This window comes from Salarias fasciatus, chromosome 15 (assembly GCF_902148845.1).
Source record: "Salarias fasciatus chromosome 15, fSalaFa1.1, whole genome shotgun sequence".
Taxonomy (NCBI): domain Eukaryota; kingdom Metazoa; phylum Chordata; class Actinopteri; order Blenniiformes; family Blenniidae; genus Salarias; species Salarias fasciatus.
In genome coordinates, this window is record NC_043759.1 from 27,239,531 (window position 1) to 27,247,698 (window position 8,168).

Genomic DNA, 8,168 nt, shown 5'->3' on the forward strand with positions numbered 1-8,168 from the left:
GGAAACCTCCAACATGTGGAATCAGGTCGGTGTGATCTACCATGGACCTGCCGGGTCTGGTCCCGGTGGACCACCTGCTCCACAGCCTCTCTCAGCCTGGCTGCCAAGGCTTTGGACAGGATCTTGTAATCGGTGCAGAGTAAAGACACAGGGCGCCATTCGTAATGTCCTGCAGGTTTCCTTTCTTTGGCAGGAGGATGATGACAGCTCTAAGGCAGGACACTGGCAGAGAATCTGAGGACAGACATTCATGGAAGACCTCCAGCAAGTCCTCGCCAACGATGTTCCAGAACGTCTTACAGAACTCTGCAGTGAGGCCGTCGATGCCTGGAGACTTTCTCCCCTGCATACTCTGCAGGGCGTCTTGGATTTCGTTCACATGAGGCCTTTCCAGCTGTGAGCTGGTCTCTTCTGAGACCTGAGGTGGTCCACTGCAGAACCCGTCCAGCAGGGAGCCGTCCTCTCTGGACTCTCTGGAGTACAGTGCTGAGCCGTCAGGCTTTCTCTGCTGACGCCTATCAATCATTTCCTGCTGTCTTTCCAAAATATTGGATATCCAGCATTCTGCCAAAATGTGCTGCATGGAGAACAGAGTGTGTGTTGGCAGTGTGTGAAACCAACACACTTTACCAAGATGTCACGTTATCAAACTGTATGAACGACACTTCTTTGGTGGAAAACAAAAATGTTTTCACGATGCGGAGGAGGAACAGTTGAGCCCCATGTGGGGCAGAACAGAGGGTGTCTCCTACCAACGCCGTCACTGGCCGGCTTTTTGTTGCAGTGGTACAAACCGGTTCTCATCTCTGCTCCACTCTATATCTCTGTGAAGGCTCATGACACTCTTCCACTGTGTGTGTGTGTGTGTGTGTGTGTGTGTGTGTGTGTGTGTGTGTGTGTGTGTGTGTGTGTGTGTGTGTGTGTGTGTGAGAGCCAGGTTTGATAGAGGATCTTTCATCTTCTTCTTCTTCCTCTGCTGATAAAGGAGTGGGTCCAGTCAGCTCCGCTGTCTCTCCATCGCCTCTCTCCTCCGCCGCTCATCTCCATTAATCCTCATGTGCTGCACATCCAGCTCTTCCCTCTATCGCTCCGTTTCTTCTGGCTCTTCTCAACTCATCAGGCTCCTCCACCCTGAATTCCTCCGCCTCTCTCCAGACCTCCCCCGTCTGCTGCTGCTCCCGCCCTCTCTGACTCCTCAGTCGTTTCATTGTTGTGTAACAGAGAACGACATGTTTGGCAGCTCCTCTGCTTCCCCCTCTCATATGGAATCACAGTCCTGACCCACTTCCACAGGCAGCCCTGCTGCTTCCACATGTCTGAGGAACAGTCTACTGCCGGAGAGCGTGGCGAGGACCTGACCACCTCGCCCTGCCAGCACGAAGCAAGCATGAGCACCGAAACACAGCTGGGCCGCTTGGATCAGTGAATAATGAATTAGAATTAAACTGTTAGAATCTAACAGTTTCATATAAAGCATGCAAAATAAAGCTCCTGTTGACTGTACCCAGCTGTCCTCTGCCATATATCTGTACATTCCCTCTGCAGTGAGAGGAAATGACCCGTCTGTGGTCAGAGGTGGATCTTCACCATCCAGTTGTCTCAGCTGATGTTGCTGGCCGGAATCCACAGAAACCAGACTACAGGGTGTGAAAGTCTCCAGACGGTACGGGAGTATCATCCATGCTGGACGTGAAGCCTGCAGCGTGCCCTGGCAGCGCGATGCATCATTCAGCTAAGTGATTTATTTAAGGCGCCACTGGCTGCAGGGTATTATTAGAAGCTTTTGTATTTGTGGTTTACTCTTGATGCATATCTGCCAAGAACTGCTCCGTCTCTGTAACTTCACATTTACGTTGCGTTATGTTATTGTCTAAGATGGTTCAACATCACACCAAACAGTGCTGACTACATTTAGTCTAATAAATATTATTTCAGTTCCTGTTCTCATTATCCACACGGTTCTTCGTCACTGAGTGATCCTGCAGCTCATTTGCTTTGTGATGGATGAAACCTTTTAATTACTTTCTGCTGCTGCCTTGAAGACAAAACACAAGTCAAAATATTCTGGAGCTGCTGGTCGGAGACAAGCAACAGATTTTATTCCTTGCATTCCTGGACTGGTGGTTCGCTGTGGACGCTGCTGGTGTGACGTCGTCTTCATCCAAAAATGATTCACCATCTCCGTAAGAAGATATAAGCTTAATGTCAAAGTTGAAGCAACTGGTGATCAAATTGGAGTTTACAAAGACATCAAGTTGACAAAAGCTGTTTGTTCTGCTTTCTAGTGTCATCAAAGTTTCACCTGCTGTTTGCACTGAGTTTACCAGGAAATCATGGCAACAAGTCACCTTCCTCTGATTTATGCCCAGACATCACATTAAAATTTAATGAAACTTTTCAATCAACTAATCAGTTAACTGAATGTATTCATCAGTCATCCCAACAGAATGAGTCTCATAATATCTCTGAAAACCTGTTTTCACCTTAAAAAAAGAGTTCTTTCTGCTCCCAGAGAGAAACAAAGTCCAGAGTGATGTGAGTGTAAACGTATCCAGGAAAGCAGCAGCAGCATGAACACACACCGGCAGCGCTGATGTGTCGGTGTCCTCTGGATCTGGGCCATGATCTGCGGCTGCCACATTTCTCTGGACTCTGTGACTTTGCAGGAGTCGCAGCGCCGGAGTTTCACGCCCTGCTTTCACTGTCTGCTGGTGTTCAGGCTTCGCCGCCACGCCGTCACACTCCCGAGTCTTTAAAGCTGAGAGCCGCTGCCTGGGTCAGAGCACAGGAGGAATCCTGCAGTCTGGTCCGCCTGGAAAGAGCCCCGGATCAGAAACAGACTTTGTGAAGCTGGAGAATCAGAGTTTGGCGCCTGGTGGCCGGTTAAAGGCAAACCCATCTGACTGACCCTCAGTCCAAGCCAGGCCATCGGGAGGAAACCTGTGCTGTCTGAGCAACATTTGCAGGATCGAGAGTTTTTCAAGCAGGATGTCAGCCTGTTTCAGTCAGTATGAAGCAGCTGTGACATGAGCTCCAGCATCCTTCCTCCCGCCTGACTCCTCCAGTGAAATCAGCTTTAACGTGAGTGGGAGAAAGCAGCAGCGAGGGAAGTTATTTAAAACAATAATCAGGCATTTGTTTGTTTGTTTGCTTGTTGGGAGTGTCACCGCAGTGTGTAGGCACTTGATTTGTTGCTCTGCAGTCCTTTTGATGTTTGAAGGGATTGTCTCTGCACACGTTGGGCTTGAAATGGGATTAGCCACGGATGCACTCCTGATTTTCCACAGGCTTTTGTGTTTGGCAAAATAATTTAGGAAACTAGTTTTTCTGAATGTGCTGCCATTGGAAGTTCTAACTTCAGTGTTCCTGGGGAGGTTTTAGAGCTTTAAAAGGTCCAATATGTATTATTTTCAGTATACAACTCATCATCCATCCATCCATCAGCGTTCAATAACATGACTGCAGGGTGTCTGTATGTTAACTTTTCATTCCCCTTCTTTCATCGCAGCAGGTTGCAGTTTAACAATTCTGTCAAAGAAGCAGCTGAACTAACTACATTATATAGTGGATATCAATGTTTGTATTTAGTGCAAAGTGCTTTACAAACTCTACAAATTAAAGCTTCAACTTGCAGGGAGACTTCCCCGGTGGCCCGTCTTGATGCTGGCGTTGCTGTGGACGGTGCAGACGATGGACGCCTGTCCGGATTCCTGTAAATGCTCCAGGAAGTCCGGGCCGGAAAAGTATGAAGTCAACTGTCATAAGAAGGGTCTCCGTGTCTTTCCCTCCCAGCTGCCCAGTGACGCCTGGATCATTCAGCTGGGTGAGCCATTCTGTGGATCACTTGTTGATGCTTGTCTGTAAAGCTGGACGAGCAAAGTCAAGATAAAGATTTCTAAATTCCTGTTCAAAACAGCCTCATTAGAGCACACTGCACTTTCAGTGCATTTCACGGTGGATCAGATAAGGAAAGGACCAAGAGAAACATCACTCAGGAGTGTTTCAGTGAAGGATTCGGCTGTTTTTACAGCAGACAAACTGCTGGAAACGGTTTTGTTTTCATGTTTGCCTGTGTTCACCACGGAGGGATTTAATGGACTCCGACTGAAACCCCACCAGCTCAGGATGGAAGCTGATATCATGAAGTCGGATGTGTTTAAATCCAACCTGATTAAAATAAATTAGCCACAGCAATGCACTGTGATGGATGATCTGTCACAAGTTTGAAGCTGTGGGCAAAGAAAGGCAGAGATAATCAGAAAAGATCCACGCTCTAATCAGGAGGACGACACAGAAAATACCCAAAATAATTTAATAGTGGAGCCAGGTGAGGAAAAACCCCTGACGACAGTCACAGCAGCATCTCTGCTAAAAACTGAGCCGATCGGCCAAACCGCTTCTTAAACTGCATGAAAAACAGTTTTTATCTACTATAGATCAGCTTCTCTCTCTCTGTGTGTGTGTGTGTGTGTGAGTGTGTGTGTGTGTGTGTGTGTGTGTGTGTGTGTGTGTGTGTGTGTATTGTTCATGACACCAGGGGAGAACGGTATCACCGACCTGAAGCCTCACACTCTGAGATCCGTCCCAAAGATCGAGAGTCTCAACCTGGAGCGAAACGCCATCAAGTCCATCCATCCTGGAGCGCTGGCCGGAGCCGAGCAGCTGATGCTCCTCAATCTTTTCGGGAACCACATCTCCAGCCTTCCGCCCCGAGGCTTCCAGGTAAAGAGCCGCCATGCAGGACCTCTCCGCTGAAAGCAGAAAGCAGACAGACCGGCTTCCCGTGTCTGCAGGAGCTTCTGAACCTGCGCTTCCTCATGCTGGGCCAGAACCAGATCGGCACTTTGAGACCGGAGATGTTCAGCGGCATGAGGAACCTGTCGGACCTGCACTGTAAACCCGAATCAGTTTCCAGAACTCAAAAAAATTGAGGCAAATGATTCCCTCAATTTTTTTGAGTTGGATTTACTTAAAAGTCAAAATTTCTCTTAACTTAAAAGGGTTATTGACTTGTACTTGTACTGTTTGATAACAGCTAACTCAAACAAAACATTCATCTCAACTCAAAGACTTGCAGTTAGTAAGACTTACATTTTTTGCGTTATAGGTAACTCAATTCTTGTCAGTTATTTTGACTTCAAGTTTTAAGTTCTCCAAAAACTGGATTAAATAAATTCACAGAACTCAGAAAAATAAGCACAAAACCACATCATTACATGTTCCTCTAACTCAAAATTTATTTGTTTGTGTTATGAATGTTTTAAGTACACAGATCACGATCACATCAAATACACTGCGTTTGTTTCCTAAAAAACATGCCTCTCCAAAAATGGAGTTTAACTAACTTCAGTCATTCATTTTCTGCCACTTCTTCCCTTTCGGGGTTGCAGGCGGCTGGAGCCAATCCCAGGTGCTGTGGGCGAAGGCGGGGTCATCAGCTGACATTTACAGACAGACAACCATTCACTCACACCTCGGAGCAATTTAGGGTGACCAATTAACCAGACATGCCTGTTTTTGGACTGTGAGGAGGAAGCCAGAGTACCCAGAGAGAACCCCCACACATACACACACACACACACACACACACACACACACACACACACACACACACACACACACACACACACACAAACGCAGGGAGAACATGCAAACTCCACAGGCAGTATTTGAACCCAGGACCTTCTTGCTGGGAGGCCCAAGCGCTAACCACTACGCCATGCGGCCACAGTCTAAACCAACTTAAGTAACAACTTTAACGAAGTTAACATTCCAAATTCCTTGTTCAGCCTTCTAAATGTGTCTGGCCACTTCAATTATCAGAAACAATAATAAAGATTAAATAATGACAAAATTAGAATCTTTCATTACAGTTAAAGAAAAGGTGTGTGCTTTTAGCATCTATTCCTGAGTAAGGCAGCAGAGCAGCAGTTCAGTTCAGCAGCAGTTTTTTTTGTTTTGGTTTGGTTTTTTTACCCTCTGTCGTGGTAGTCAGTGCACGGAATAAAAAAATTCTGGATTGCCTTCAACACATAAGTAATTGATCATAGAAATCAATTGTAATCACAGCCTATAAAACAGTAACTGATTGGATAATGAAAATAAAAAAAATAATAAAATTAATGCTCTTTCTCTTTCACTATCATCTATGCATATGACACTTTTTCGTAATTGATTTGGAATGTTAAATTACTTATATGACAAAGACAATGTTTTTTCTTTAATTATCCGTATTTGAAACAATATAAATAACAGGATTTTATAGCATGTAATATAAGTATAGTTCAATTAACTCTAAGGTTATCAGTTAGAGACACTCAAAAGCAAGAACATGTTATACCAACTTAATATAATTAAGTCAGAACAACTTTTTCTAAAACTTTGAGTATACTCTACTTAATCTATTTAATTATTTTGAACATTCGGGTTTACAGTGTGGACCTCCCTCTCAACGCGCTCACCCTGCTCCCCTCCAACGCCTTCAAGCCGCTGATCGCCCTCAAAGTGCTGGACCTGTCGCTGAATTGCATCCAGAAGATCTCCCCGAAGGCCTTCGCCGGCCTCAGACAGCTCCTCTTCCTCAACCTGGACAACAACAGGTGGCAGAAACTCGCCTCCTCCAGACTGTCACAGTTCCTCATCAGTGGTACTAAGAAGCACATTTTCAACTCTGCAGTTCAACCCGGGCTTTTCCCATCTTGATCAGAGGATGTTCACAGAAAAGAGGAGGAGTTTACAGCGTCACCTCAGTATTTTGGCATGTCAGGGTTCAGAATCCTCACTGAGCTTAATTTACTTTTAAAAATGTACTGTAAAAAAACCTCTCCATTGTAGTGCCTTGACCTGGAACAGCATAAAACTATTCAGCTGTTATCAGAAAACAAACTACTTTAAAGGGCTTACATGTGGATGAGTGGCGTTCACTGCAGACTGCTGACTTTTACTGGTTACTGTCCAAAAACTCTGACTTGGGCAAGCTGGATTTTTTTTTAATTTATATAATCTATTTAATCAATTTAATTATTTATCTATTCATAGATCTATTTGTGGTGTTTTTCTGCATTTCCCTCATTGACAGTGAAAAACAGAAGGACAAATATCATTAGATCAAAAGAAAGTCACAGATATGAAATCACAAACTGAGCCTTTATTTCATGAAATAAGAACAGAAATCACTTTATTTCCATTGCAGTAAATCAAAGAATGTTAAATGTGCTTACTGTTCACATTCAAAATCCTTTTTTGACAGAAATAAAAGTAAAGTTTAAAGGTTTTTTGAGGAAGTTTCAAGCAATGTTTGTAATTGATAAATTTACATAAGAAAACTGATGAGGCTTCATTTCAACACAGTTAAAACACATAAGAGATTTCTTTTCAATATGAATTGGTGAACTACTTCAAAAAAATAAATGCAAATTATTTCTTACACATAGATGACAAAAAAATTACATTCACATAATTTTAAAATGAAGTTTAAAGTTTGTGAAGTGTTTCAAGGACATCAGTGCAAGTTTACCAGACCAGCTGAACTGGTCTGTAAATAGAGTAAACAACAGAATAATGAACATCAAATAACATTTAGTCTCATTTTCAGTGTCTCTGTTTTTAATCTTAAAGCCTCTAATGAATAAATCAGTGTTGGTTTCCTGAAGTGAGGCTGGAGTCTGGATCCTCTCAGTCTGGCTGCTCTGCAGACGTTACTGCTGCTCTTCACTGAGACAGTTGTGCTGCTTTGACTTGATTCCTGCCGTCTGAGAAGACACTTTACCACCCAGTTGATCTGAAACAGGTGAAACTAAAACAGGAGAAGATCTTCTTTGCACAGAGTGACGGTTCTGAAAGACTGCATGATCCAGGAAGCAGCAGTGATTCCTCCAAATGCTTCTTCAGAACTCTGCTTTGAGACTCCAAACCTCTCACAGTGGGTGAAACGTCCCCCACGTCAGAGGTTTATGGATTTTACACACAAAGTGAGAGTCAGGTTCTCAGTGGAGAAACAAGCCCTCCCTGTTTTCTGACCATCGAGATGCCTCGCTGCTGGTAACTGACATCAGTTTTCCTGAATCAATCCCTCCTGCTCTCTGGAAAAGTCCTCTTGATTGACCAGTCGGTGGTAAAAGAGCAAACGTTTCCTCCATGAATGTGTCGCCACTGAAAACCTAATCCAT